Raw genomic sequence first — 14,766 nt, 5'->3', positions numbered from 1 at the left:
ATGGATTTCTGAGAAAGTGCTACTTTCTTGATTTCTGCTGTCCTTTTCTTTGAAGTTTCCTTCTACTTCTTTCAGTCTGGAACACAGATGTGGGGCTGGAAGTGGAGCAGCACCTACCAGCCAAGAGGCCAAAAGCAGGGGGTTAGAAGGAACCTGGGCCTTTAATGACTTCTTTAAGCCACTGTACCAGTTTGCGGCTGACCTACTCTGGATATCTTGATACGTAAGGAAAAATAAACTCCATTTGGATTATTGGCTCTGTTCTTGAGTTTTCATAACATGAAGTTGAATGCAGTTCCTAGGTGATAGATAGCTAGTAAGCCACAAGAGAAAGAATGTCCTAGAGTAATGGGGGACAAGGCTCGCAGAACAGCAATGGAGTGGAGCACCGGGTATCCTGCCTCCTAGTCCCATTTAAAGTGTCTTGTAACCCAAACAGAACCAGTTAACTCCTTTTAGAAGATTGTTATGGGACTTCCCTGGCGACGCAGTGGTTAAGAATCGCCTGCCAACGCAGGGGACACGGGTTCGAGCCCTGGTCCGGGAAGATCCCACATGCCATAGAGCAACAAAGCTCGTGCGCCACAACTACTGAGCCTGCGCTCTACAGCCTGCAAGCCACAACTACTGAAGCCCACGCGCCTAGAACCCATGCTCCACAAGAGAAGTCACCGCGATGAGAAGCCCACGCACCGCAGCAAAGAGTAGCCCCTGCTCTCCGCAACTAGAGAAAGCCCGCGCGCAGCAACGAAGACCAAAGGCAGCTAAATAAATAAATAAATATTGTTAAAATAGCAGGGGCTAAGAACCAGTCATTGGTTACCATGTCAAGAGATCCTTCCCAGGAATGAAGGCAAGACAGACTCTGCTGGAAATTCTCTTTGCCCCTCCAGGTGTACCCTTTACCACCACACTCTGTGCCTTAGGAGGCTGATTTTATGGTTCATATCAACCAGGCTTGTTTACTCGGTTGTTGGGTCCAGCCACTGGGAGGTACCAGCAGGAGATCCGAGAGAGGGAAGAGAGAAAGGCAGGGTATAATGGGTTGAGCTGTGTCTCCTCCCAGCCCCTTTGCCCCAAATTCATATCCTCCCACACTTCAGAAAGTGACCTTATTTGGAAATTGGATCATAATTAGTTAAGCCCAGCCACTCCTGAAGTACACAACAACTCCAATGAGAGTGAACAAATTTGGGGTTCTATTAGTAAGGAAGAAGAGTAGGCCACCAATGGCAGATTCCTAACGACATTGTGCTAGACCCTGGATCCAGCTATGCCTGAAGCCAAAAGCCCCTGGACCTTTCAGGTCCATGAGCCAATATATTTCCTTTTTTCACTCAGCCAGTTTGTGTTGTTTATTGCTTGCAACAGAAAGAGTTTTAGTTACTATTCCTTTCTTCTCCCATTGGCTAACTCCATTTGTCTTTCAAGATGCCTCTTGGGGGCATCCCTGGTGGTGCAGTGGTTACGAATCTGCCTGCCAATGCAGGGTACACAGGTTCGAGCCCTGGCCCGGAAGATCCCACATGCCGCGGAGCAACTAAGCCCATGCGCTACAACTACTGAGCCTGTGCTCTAGAGACTGCGTGCCACAACTACTGAAGCCCACACGCCTAGGGCCTGTGCTCCGCAACAAGAGAAGCCACCGCAGTGAGAAGCCCGCTCTCTGCAACTAGAGAAAGCCCACTCGCAGCAACCAAGACACAACACAGCCAAAAATAAAATAAATACAATAAATAAATTTATAAAAAAAAAAAGATGCCTCTTGGAAGTCTTTCTGAGCATTCTTACCCTCTTCAGTTTAGAGTAAGCTCCTCCCGTCACCTCCAGTTCTGTGTGTCCCTCTGTCATGGCACCTCAGATGTAACTGTAACCTAACTGCCAGCCCACATGCCCATTTCCTCTATCAAACTATAAACTCTCTGAGGACGGGGGATGTGTCTTCTTTTTCTTTATGTTCCCAGTGCTTGAGTGCCTGGCAAAGAGTAGGTGATCAATGAGTGGTGAGTAAGTGAATGAATGACCTCACCATTCAACTCTCAAGCGAAAAAGCAAGAAGAAACTCATGCACAAGAATTCTGACATTTATAAGTAGGCATTGCTAATAAATTCTGGACAATTTCTCTTCACTTTCTTCCCCTAAAATGTTTTATTTATTAGGGGAAATATTTTCTTCTTCTTTTTTTCTTTTTCCCCCTTTACTTTGAAATAGCCAAATTAGCTTTATAAGCTTAAATAAGGTTCAAAAGATTGCTGTAAAATTGATTCTCACCAAAAAGGAAAGTGCTACTTAAGATTTTTCACTGAAAGCTTTACTATAGCTGTTAGTAAATAAAATACTGGTGCCTGAGTTGCTGGAGATGCAGTCTTTTACCTCACTGCTGATAGCCTTTTATTAAAAAATAGAAACACTGCTGGCCATGGTAATAAAATTAAATGTACTAGACCATGTAATGGGGTCTTCTAAGTCTGCATTGCAAGAGTAAGATTCCCCTTGAAAAGCTATCTTTAACCAAAATAAGAAAATACTTGTACAACAATGCAAATATGTATCTAGCATGAATTGCCGTCTAATAATTTAAACAATCCAGCAATTGTAGGATGGCAGTCTCTCTCTCTCTCTCTCTCTCTCTCTCTCTCTCTCTCTCTCCTTACAAAAGATGCATTGTTCCCTTGGCATTTACTGCACCGTTTGGTGGTAAAGATTCCTTCTATGAAGGGAATGCAGCTTGACTTACTCTATTAAACAGACTTTTAAAATAGCCAAATGGTCTGATGTATGAAGGTCGTGTAGACAGATTTAATCATTTTGATGCAAAGAAATAAAATTGAAGAAATTGTGTTTTCCTTCTGTCCTGGGCAAGTGTGGACGCGCTGTGCATACTCAGACACACAGAACAGTGGGGATATTGTTCCGCTGTTGCTTAGTTTAAAAATTATCTGCTGGGACCTGAAAGAGAGAAGGGAAAGCAAATGAAAAGTTGTGGTGAGTGACGAGATAAGAGAGGAAGTAATAGAGAGAAAATTAAAGAGCGAGATTAAGAAAGCGTGGGCCCTGGGGTTTATGTCATGTGGACAAATACACGGAGTTCATGATTGTTAAAGGGTAAAAATGTCCAAGTTTGGGTGAGCAGGGTGATCGGTTAAGGCAACCTTATACGAGGTTAAAAAACAATTTTTTAAAAATCCAGAATTAAAAGGAAAAAGACTAAGCGTCAAGGGATAAGGCATCATCATGTCATCATGAATCTGCAACTTTGTTGTGCATCCAAGAAAACAAGATGCGTGGAGAGCAGGATGAGTTGATAGACTGGTGGACAGATAGCAATGAAGCAAATAAAGCAAAACGGTAACCGTGAAATCTAGGTGGTAAACATGTGGGTGTTTACTCTGAAGTTCTTCCAGCTCTTCTACATGTTACAAAAAAGTTTATAATAAAACTGAGGGCAGGAGAACAAATCATAAAAGACTCAAACCCCAAAGAGAGAAAGGGCAGAAATCAGACAGTACTTTGTACCAATTTTTATGCTGAATACACATATAGGAGGCAGACTGGAGGACTGAAGATGGGGAAGAGGAACAACTCACATAAGAAAGCCACTGATGCTCTTCCAGTAACTAATGCAATTTCACCCCACCAAGGTCAAAAGCACAGGCTGTGAGCTTAGTGAAGCATGGCTGGCTATAGCATGGTGTTGGTTGAGGCTCTTTGGGTCTGCAAGGGAGAGAAAGCTGCTCGGGTTACCTTGGTTACTGGGCTTTTTTCGAAAGTGCGTTTAGGCTAGACTTTGCTGTAACAAACACCTCCCAAATCTGAGAAGCTTATGCCATCGATGGTTTCTCCCTCGTGTTACATGAACATTTCCACCAGCGTGGCTCTCTGCTCCACGCGATCTTTGCTCTGGGCCTCAGGCTGACAGGGCAGCCTCTCACTGAAATGTTGCTGGCTGTCATGGCAAATGACACGAATATGGCGAACTATGCTTTGACTCTTAAAGCACATTTTAAATGACACGTCCATTCATTCCACTGACCAAAGCAGCGACGTGGTCAAGCTTCCCTTAGGGAGAGGCCACAAATATTTTTGAACAATAATATAACCTAGCACAGGGGTTACTGTAAAGGTAGAAGGAATGTGAGAATTCCTCTCACCAGGGGCAGAGCCAGGTCTCGGGAAGAAGCGGACCAGTGTCCACAGCTGTCCAGGCATGGGACAGGTTAGCCAGTGTCGTCCACCAGTAGCTTGGTGACCCAGCAACAGTTCTGCTCCTAACTGTACATGGAACTCAACTTTTTGGCCGTGGCTTCTTTCTCAACTTGCTGCTGCTTTTTCTGCTGCTGTCTCCTAACTGGTTCTTCCTCCTCCTCTCTCTGCTTTGAGGTCTGCTGACTCATGGCTTTTCAAGCTTTCTCCTGTCTCTGCTGTTTCTCCCCTTCTACCCGCACTATGATCTGCCCTTTCTCTCTGTTGTCTGACATCCTCACGCCCCAGACAGGAGAATCTGATTGGGCTGGTTAGACGCTACCCAGGATGGACCATCCCTGGTGGGCAGAGCAATGCCAGGCCATTTCCCAGCCACTTGCCATTCCTGAGAGGCTGCCCACAGGGCCTGAAACTTATTCCTGGCTCAGTCACTTGTGGCCAGAGTGATGGGGACATGGACAAAGCAGGCACAAGGGCCTGCAGTTATGGCTGTGGGCATGGCACCCACTTAGAATGTCATGGCCTCCTTTCCCACATAGATATTCCCCACAAGAAACTTCCAGATACCCGAGACCACGCCCCTCCCACCCAAATATGACAGAACTGAACCATAACTATAATCCTAGGAACGAGCACACACACTGGCGATAACCAGATGCCAACATGCTTATCACAGCAAACTTCAAGCGTGTTCATTTTTTTCCCCACTGCATTAGAATTTCATTAGTGAAAAATAATGCTTCTCAAAAGAAGTTAAAAATATAGACTTGTAACACAAAATGTTGACCAAGACTTCCAGCATGAGCCACGTGGCCATTTCTAAAAGTGTTTTTGGTTTAAAAAAGTAACATTAAAGTAATTCTACCACACCTTTCCTGCCAGAATCTATTTTTTCCACTCCTTAGAAATTTTTTTCAAACAAAAGCTGATGGTACTTCTCATTTCCCTTATTAGTCAAGGCCAGGAAATGGAGTTTCTTCCTTCACTGACCAGAGCCCTTGCACTTTTTAAAAGATATTCGGGTATTTTTTTTTTAATACTAGAATAAATAACTATTACATGGGCAAGGAATATAAAAAGAAAAAAAAAGGTTTTGTTTTACTGAATTATTCATAGTAGAAAATTTTAATGCCATGAGATCATCAAAGGACTTATCAGGAGTTAGAAATAGTTTCCTGATACCAACTGTTGTTTACAAAACTCTTCACTGTAATGGAATTTGACGAGCAAACAAAGGCAAAAGGGAAAATTTTACATTGCATGGGGTAGGATGGGGAAAGAGGTGGAAAGCCTTATCACCTCTATCCAGATTCTGCATTTAATCTGTATGTAAAGCTGAGATAAGGTTTATTTTCAGCCATCATTTTATTCTTTTATAAAACTCTTGATTTCTTTCCAAATTAAGCAAGGTACACTGTTCCAGTTTGGCCCTGTTCAGTAAACATTTACTGAGGACCTACTATGTGCCAGGCCCCATGTTAAATGCTAGAGATGAAGAAATGAGTAGGGCATGGCCCCACTGTGGTTATTAATTCAATGCCCAGCAACCACCCCCAAGCTGGGTAGTAGCTGTGATGAGTATAGAGGATAAACCCCATCTCTAGCTCCGGGTGTGAACCCTGATAAGGTAATCCAGATGATCCCACCTCACCTGCCACCTACACCGAAACCAATCCGGTCCACATTCATCCTGACCAAAGGGATTCACTGACCCAGGATGGACACATTATCAATTTCAGAGTGATAAGATGTGGGAGGAGATGTGCTGGGGATTCTGGGAAACCATTTCATTTGCTTTTCTGAAAGCGCTTGAGTATTCTCTCCTTCTGGCTGAGGCAAAGCCTAGGACAGTGGCCATTGCTGTGTTACTGTTTTGAGGGAAGACAGCTTAAGGATAAAGCTGACTCTATAAGAGGGCAAGCAGAGAGACAGAAGAAAATCAGGTTTTCAATTGTATCACTGAGCACCTGAATCAAACCAATCCTGAAGCCTTCCTTCTTTATCTCAGAAACTTCTAGTTTCTAGCTTCCTGAGCCAGTAAATCCCCTTTATTATTTAAGCCACTTTCCTGCTAGTTGAAACATAATGAACTGTAGCCAAGATAGCTGCCCAGTATCCCTTCTGCATTCTTTTGGTAACAGTGCCCTGAGTTCCTATTGGGGTCCACCCTTCCCAACTCTAAAGCTGTGTGCCTTGGGTAAGACTCCTTCCATTTGCCTAACAGCCCACTAAATCCCCCTAGTTCCAAGGATTGATTCCAAAGTAGGTCACTGACCTGAGCCAGTTGGATTAGAGAGAAACTCTAGGAGAGACTTTCTCTTCCTCTGCTACCCCTGAGCCTTATGAAACGTGGGATGGTGCCACAGGGGAGGGACCGTTTGAGGGTGGAGCCAAGCCAGAGGAAACAGAATCAAGAGACAGAGGGGGAACCAAGTCATGAAGACATCACTGGGCCCCCAGATCAAGCTGTAAAGGAAGATCTCCCCATGGGCCTCTTGTCTTCATAAATAAACAAACAAAAAATCCTTTTCTACTTAAGTCAGTTAGAATGGGGTTTTCTGTCACTTGCAGGACCTGCCTCAAGGAGTTAACACCAGCAAATATGGGAATGTTAGCTCTGCATACTTAACACATCCAGTTGAAACAAACTCTTGAGTTCATACTACTTTTTACTGCTAACAATAAACCTCACATCAAAAACTGCTTACAGTAAAAATCATTAACTTTATACTCTGAGTGCCCAAAATATATTCAGAGATGCATTGGAAAGAATTTCCGAGTGAAGTTTATCACAGCCACTAAGCCAGCTATGTTTAATATAGCAGTCCAATTAAGTTATAATTAAGTTCTGATCTCTTGTGTTTCAATTAAGCTAGTCCAAAGGCATGGCTGAATGTCAGGGGACCAGTTAAGAACATCAAGCCGACTGTAATGTCTAATCTTTATAATGATATTTACATGTCTCAAACTTAATTTACTCCAGTGGAAGACAACCCAGTACATGAGAGAACAGGAATGGTATTATAACCTTTTAATCAACCATCCATACAAAGAGACTGCTGAACATCTATCTTAACAATTGCACAGTTGATTTCCTGCCTTAAAACCTTTTCCCCCTTCCAACTCACATAGACTCTGGCAGCCCAGGGGCACCAGGGAAGGCAGCTATCACTATAAATGGAAGATCAGGAAGGTCAAGGTCAACAGAGACTCTGTAAGTAATGGCAAGTCTTCGTGAAAATTCGGCTCCCACGAAAACTCCTATGTCAGTATTGAAATTACTTGCAAAACTAGCTTCACAGTCATGTCTCCAAGAGACCAAAGGGTCTGGAACATTCCCTTCAAGGTATGCCCTCTGCTTAGAGAAGATGGAGAAGATGTGTCAGGGCCTGTGCAAAAGGAAGCTTCTGGCAGAGGCTCTGATGGTATGTCTGTCCTCATCCATCTCACGATTCCTGCCTGAAACTGGATTTATTCTTTCTTTCACTGTCAACCTGGACCCATCTCTCCTCTCTCTGGTTTTTCACTTGCTGACATCTGCCTCTCTGAGTCCCTTCTTCAAACACAATTCTTAATAACAACAGCTACCCCTTACTGAGCTAAATGCTGTACTCACATCATCTCATTCAATCCTCCAACAGCTGTGGGGATGTGGGTACTATGATTATCACCCTCCCATTTAACAGATAAGAAAACTGAGGCTCACAGAGTTTAAGGAATCTCCCCAGGGGCCCAGAGGGGGATTCAGGGCCCCTGTCCTGCAAGAGCATCCACCTTTCTCAGCCTAATCTTCACCACCCAAACCCCATGTGGCCAGGTTCAGCCCACATCTTCCTTACACACTGCCCTCATTTCCAGTCTTCTGTTCCAGGTCTAAGGAACTTTTTTCCAATTTAATTTTGTTCTTATTTTATTGCTACTCTTCACCATAGCTGTGCCAGTCACTGAGCTAAATGGTTTAAATACATTATCTTATTTAATTCTCATAAATTCCCTATGTGAAGCAATTATTGTTATCATTATTTCCATTTTACAGGGGAGGAAACTGAGGCTTAGGAAGGTTAAGGTTACAAGGTCACAATGCTAGCAAGGTCCAAGGCCACATATCTAGGAGGAGGTAGAGCTGGGCCTTAAATTCAGGTGAGCATGGCCCAAAACTCCATGCTGAGCTTCCCTTAGACAGCCTCCCATGTAATGACCACAGCAGCTACTACTGTAAAAATCTGGATAGTTCCAGGACTTCAGAACCAGGGTCAGCAAACTTTTTCTGAAAGGGTCAGATAGTAAATATTTTAGGCTTGTGTCCCAGCTCTTCAGCTTTGCCACTATAGTACAAAAGTGGCCATAGACAATATGGAAAGCAATGGGTGTGACTGTGTTCCAGTAAAACTTCACTTACAAAAACAGATGGCGGACCCCAAGGGCCATAGTTTGCAGCCCTGTGCTTCAAAACATTATCAGCAACAGATAGATACTCTTTCAAGTGGAAGCACGGAAAAATCCATAGTACTTGGTTTCTGACACAGAGGTTTGACTTCAAGAAAGCTCTGTTTCACCTCTTCTATTTTCTGGATAACCCTTTATTCTAAGGGATTAACAGTTTAAACATCCTTTAGGTCTAAGAGTAGTTTATGACTTGGGTTTTCTCTTCCTAAAAAGTAGCAGGAGAAATGCAGGTCTCTATACAACCAAGAAGTTCAATGACTTATTTTAAGATATGTTCTTGTGAAAAACCAATCAATTGAATCTTATTTTCCTTCGTTTTAAAAAATGGCTTCCGTGCTCCACAATGAGAGGCCGCGACAGTGAGAGGCCCGCGCACCGCGATGAAGAGTGGCCCCCGCTCACCACAACTGGAGAGGGCCCTCGCACAGAGACGAAGACCCAACACAGCCAAAAATAAATAAATAAATTTTATAAATAAATAAATAAATAAATAAAAAATCACTAACTGTGATTCTAGCATCTCTTTAACACTTGGCGGTCTCTTCATATTGCATTGTCAGGTTCTGAGCTCACCATAATTTCTGAGAGTTATGTTTAGATTTTTACAAATAAATATCATTTCTTTAAGGCACTAGTATTTTAAGGATGAGGAAAGTCCATCCTTGGCCATGTGTAATATCCAGAAAGTAGTAAGAAGGATACCACCTTCCATTCACTCAAGCAACAGTTGGTCACCCAGAAGGGGCCATGGGAAAATGACATTCCTTTCACAGACTTGTTATTTTCCAAGATAATGTTAATAGTGTCAACAACAGTTACATGTAATGAATGCCTTCCAAGTGTCAGGCACTCTTTTAAATTTTACTTAACTCATTTATCCTCACAACAACTACATATTATTAGGTTCTTATGATTATTCCCACTTTACAGATTAGGAAATAGGGGCACAGAAAGGCTAAATACCTTCCCCCAAAGTCATTTAAGAGTAAATGGAGGGCTTCCCTGGTGGCACAGCGGTTAAGAATCTGCCTGCCAATGCAGGGGACACGGGTTTGAGCCCTGGTCCGGGAAGATCCCACATGCCGCGTGGCAGCTAACCCCGTGTGCCACAGCTACTGAGACTGCGCGCCTAGAGCCCATGCTCCGCAACAAGAGAAGCCACCACAATGAGAAGCCCGCGCACCGCAACAAAGAGTAGCTCCCGCTCGCCACAACTAGAGAAAGCCCGCGTGCAACAAAGAAGACCCAACACAGCCAAAAATAAAAAAATAAAATAAATTTTAAAAAAAGAGTAAATGGAAAAGAATTTGAACCCGGTTGGACTCCAGAGCTAGCTCCTTCACACATTACCTCATGTAATCCTCTCAGTCATCCTGCCTGTGGTTTACAAATGAGGAGAGGAGAAAGTTGTAGACAAGTAACTTCCCTGAAGACACTAGGCTAGAGCCAGAAGTCAAACCTGCCACCTGCTGCCAAATCCATTTTATTTCTAATGCAGTGTAAGAGGTAAATTGCAAAAAAGGGCCATTCTCCACCCCTCCCTGTATACATGTCTTCCCACCAAGAGATGGACTCTATTTCTCACTCCTTGAATCTGGGCTGGCCTCATGCCTTGCTTTGGCCAATGTGACACAGCAAAAGTGACACTGTACCAGTTCCAAGCCTCAGGTTCAAGGGCCTTGAGGACTTCTACTCAAATTCTTGCAACCCTGTCCAGCTGTCATGTGAGCAATCCAGGGTTACTCTGATGGAGGATGAGAGACCAAGTGGAACAGAGATGATCCTTCCCAACTGAGGCCATCTTAGACCAGCCAGCACCCAGCCTACCTGGTAGCTGACCACAAACACATGAACAAACCCAGCCAAGGCCAGAAGAACCTCCCAGCTGAGCCCAGTCCAAATTGCTAACTTGCAGAACGGTGAGCTAAATAAATGGTTGTTTTAAGACACTAGCTTTTGAGATAGTTTGTTATGTAGCAAAAAGTTAACTGATGCCAGAGTATAAAAAATGAAATGCAATTTATGGCCAAATGGTAACATTTTGCCTATCAAGCGGCCAGTCAAGACTGCTACCATAGCCACCTAGCACAGAATCATGCCCCTGAAAGCAAGAGGACAAAGCTTTAGAGCAGAGCAGGAAAATCCTACCACAGAGCCACTGCCTTTATTTTGTAGGACAACCATGGGGTTATCCTCAAGTCAGAGCCTGTTGGCTTTCTTTTTAAAGCCTTGTCTTTTGAGGATGACTTTGATTTTTAGGAACAAAAGCAACTCCCAGCCAAGTATGGAGAATGAAGTGATCAATGTTGCTTTTGTTAAAAAGAAGAAAGAAAAGAAGCATGACTATACAGCTATAATAAGATTTTCTTGCACGGTTTACAAACTGGATCTGACAGCAATTCCAAGAGTCGCAAAGGGAAGTCTTTTCAGCACTAGCAGCTTTATTGACATAGTAGAACTGGGTGCCAGGCTCCAAAGCCCGACTTCTGCTTCAAACCCAGGCTCCTCCTCTTAGGAGCCATGTGAACTTCTCAGCCTCAGGTTTCCTCAGCAACAAAATGGGACAGTAAAATCACCCATTCAAAGTGCTACTGTGATGATTAAATGAGATCACAATGTGAAATAATGCCTGGCATTTAGGAAGTACTCTATCAGTGACTGCCATTAATCACCATTGATTAATCACATAGATGGTAACTGTTTGGTAACAACAGGTCATTATGAAACAGCCCTTAACTTTGAGCCATATTTCCTATTTAGGTGCTAGATTCCAAAATGAAAAATTGAGATCTGCTGTCTGAACCCATTTAAATGTCATGACATTGAATCAAATGTAATAAGGTCAGGTTAAAAACTTGGTTTCCTCCACTCTTAGGTATCTACCCAAGAGAAATGAAAACATATGCTCACAAAGACTTGTAATCAAATGTTCACAGCAGCTTTATTCATAATAGCCAAAAACTGGAAGCAAGCCCAAAACGAAGTCCATGCAATGAAAACATTATTCAGCAATAAAAATGAATGAAGTACTGTTACCTGCTACAACATAAACGAACGTCAAAAACACTGTACTAAGTGAAATAAACCAGATGCAAAAGACTATATTGTGTGTGATTCTATTCCCATGAAATGTCCAGAAAAGGTAAATCTATAGAGATAAAAAAAATAGATTAGTGGTTGCCTGGGGGCAGGAGTAGGAATGAGAAGTAACAGCAAACGGTCACTAGAGATATTTTGTGATGATGGAAATGTTCTAAAATTTGGTTGTGGTGCACAACTCTAAATTTGCTCCACTTAAAATGAGTGGATTTTTAAAAGTCATTTTTTAAAAGTGTGGCAAAATATACACAACATAAAATTTACTGTCCTAACCATTTTTTAGTGTGCAATTCAGTAGTGTTAAGTACATTCACATTGTTGTGTAACCAATCTCCAGAATTCTTTTCATCTTGCAAAACAAATTCCACACCCATTAAACAACAACTTCCCATCTCCCCTCCCCCAGGCCCTGGAAACCAGCATTCTACTTTCTGTCCCTATGAATTTGACTACTCTAGGTGTCTCATATAAGCAGAATCATACAATATTTGTCTTTTTTGGTGACTGGCTTATTTCACTCAGCATAATGTCCTCAAGTTTCATGCATGTGGTAACATATGACAGAATTTCCTTCCCATTTAAGGCTGAATAATATTACATTGTATGGATATACCATATTTTGTTTATCCATTCAGCTATGATGGACACTTTTGTAAATAGTGGATTTTACGGTATGTAAATTGTACTTCAATAAAGCTGTTCAAAAAAAAGTTTTATTTATACATCCTCCTGTCAAAGGACCTTATGGTCATTTCCATTTCTTTATATTTCAAACAATACTGCATTTAATGTCCTTCTTCAGAGCTCTTTGTGTACAACTATTGAGAGTTTTTGCAGCAGCTTACAACCTTAGAAGAGACATGCCTAGTCAAATAGTATGTTTATTTTCTATTTTACTAGAAAGTTCTGCCAACTTGTTCTCCAGAAGGGTGGTACCAATTATGTACTGGTACATGATAGTTCCCTTTTCCACAGCTTCAACCATTTCTTATATTGTGAAACATTTATATTTTTGCTAATCTGTGAGACATGATACCACTGTGGTTTTATTTTTATTTCCTTCAACATTAGTGAGACTGAGCATCTTTTGATTTGCTCTTGGCTCTCTGGGTCTCCCCTTTTGTGAACTTCCTGATCCTATCCTTTGTTTATTTTTCTATTTCATAGTTCTATTGTATTGTTCTCTTTTTTCTTATTGATTTATAGGAATTCCTTACAGCCTGGATACTAACCTGTTGTCTATGGTGCAAGTAGGCAGAACCGATTAACAGATAAGAGTCAAGTCAATAAAAGGCAGAGATCAATAGGAGATAGAAAATGGAGAGGCTAAGATCAGGGCCACTGCGATATTCCTTGTTGTTATTCTCCGTGTGCTTCCCACAGGGCCTAAGAATAATCATAACAGTATCAAGTTATTTATTGAGCACTTGCTATGTGCCAGGTATTACCCCCATGATCTAGCTTGATGCTCAGAACAAGCTGGTGAGGTAGACATTATGGTCCCTCTTTCACGCATGAAAAACTGAGACTTGATGATAGGAGGTTATTCAAGTAAGTAGCCCAACTGAGATTTCAACCCAGCGTTATCGATTCTAATACTTTCTCTTAAAATTTTTTTAAAAATTTTATCAAATAATACCTATGCATAAAGGATCAAATAATATGAAAATAGCGCTTGCTCCTTTTTTGTTTTTTTTTTTGGCTGCGTTGGGTCTTTGTTGCTGCACGCGGGCTTTCTCTTGTTGCGGCGAGCGGGGGCTACTCTTCGTTGTGGTGTGCGGGCTTCTCATTGCAGTGGCTTCTCCTGTGGCAGAGCATGGGCTCTAGGTACACGGGCTTCAGTAGCTGTGGCACGCAGGCTCACTAGTTGTGGCACACGGGCTTAGTTGCTCCACGGCATGTGGGATCTTCCCGGACCAGGGCTCGAACCCGTGTCCCCTGCATCGGCAGGTGGATTCTAAGCCACTGCGCCACCAGGGAAGCCCAGCCCTTGCTCTTAACTACCACATTATACTTCCTTACATAATCAGAGTCTAAAAATATCTGCTGAATGGATGAATCAAAAATCATTACCGAAGACACATATCAACAAGATTTAGCAGCTGAATCCAGGGAGCATGGTGGGGAAAGGTTTCTTATCTGAGGCAGACTGACGACAGAGGAGGATGTTCACAACTAGAGTCCCCAAGTGCATAAAGAAATATAAGCAATAATTTTCAGTGAAGTATCACTTAGCATACCATGAAACCGGAAACTTATATGCCCAACAACAGGCAATCGGTTCAATGCATCAAGGTGCAGCCCCACTGTGAAAGTCCAGGGAGTTGTTATAAGTGACATTAAGGAAAGATGTTCCTGATATATTGCTAAGTGGAAACTGCAAGTTACAAACAGTGAGTATAATGTTAAAAAAAATACATTAGTATGTACTAAATATATAAGTATGAGTATACGTGAATTTTTAAAAGCCTACCAAGATATTTAACATGAACAGGTCTAGAATTATGACGGATGTGGGGTTTTTGGTTGTTTGACTTTGTTTTTCTTATTGGTAGTTTCTAATTTTTCTACATGAAGCAAGTATTACTTGTATAATAATCATTCCATTCTTACCTCTTTTTTTAAAATGGGCAAAGGCCAAGAGCCCTTTAAAGGAGTGGGGTTTAAAAGCAAGAGATCTCAAGAACAGATTCCAGATCCAAAGGGCAGGTGAGGCAGGCACAGGGTCTGGATCCAGACTGAGCTAATGCCGCCCAGTCTGGGTGGGAGGGCAGGAGCCAGCAGGGGCCAACAAGGGCACTGCAAACAGCCTGCAGGGGCAGGGGTGGACTGCAGCCTCCACCGTTTGGGTCAGGAGTTGATTTCCTGGAGTGGTTAAGGGCTGAGCCTTAGAGTCAGAAGGACAGGTTGGCATCCTGGCTCTGCCTCTAACTAGCTCAGCAACCTGTGTGTGCAGGTAAAGGTGTTCATTCTTTCTAGTCTGCAGTTTCCACATTTAAAGAATGATAAGAACACCA

General features: G+C 42.5%; 1 protein-coding gene across 4 annotated transcripts in view; it reads right to left on the bottom strand.

Moving 5' to 3' along the window:
• Nucleotides 1-14,766, bottom strand: part of IQCK (IQ motif containing K) — a 128,483-nt gene that overhangs the window by 88,204 nt on the left and 25,513 nt on the right. The gene's annotated exons all lie outside the window — the stretch shown is intronic.

This window comes from Balaenoptera musculus, chromosome 15 (genome assembly GCF_009873245.2).
Source record: "Balaenoptera musculus isolate JJ_BM4_2016_0621 chromosome 15, mBalMus1.pri.v3, whole genome shotgun sequence".
NCBI classification, from domain to species: domain Eukaryota; kingdom Metazoa; phylum Chordata; class Mammalia; order Artiodactyla; family Balaenopteridae; genus Balaenoptera; species Balaenoptera musculus.
This window is presented reverse-complemented; position numbering and strand designations above follow the sequence as displayed.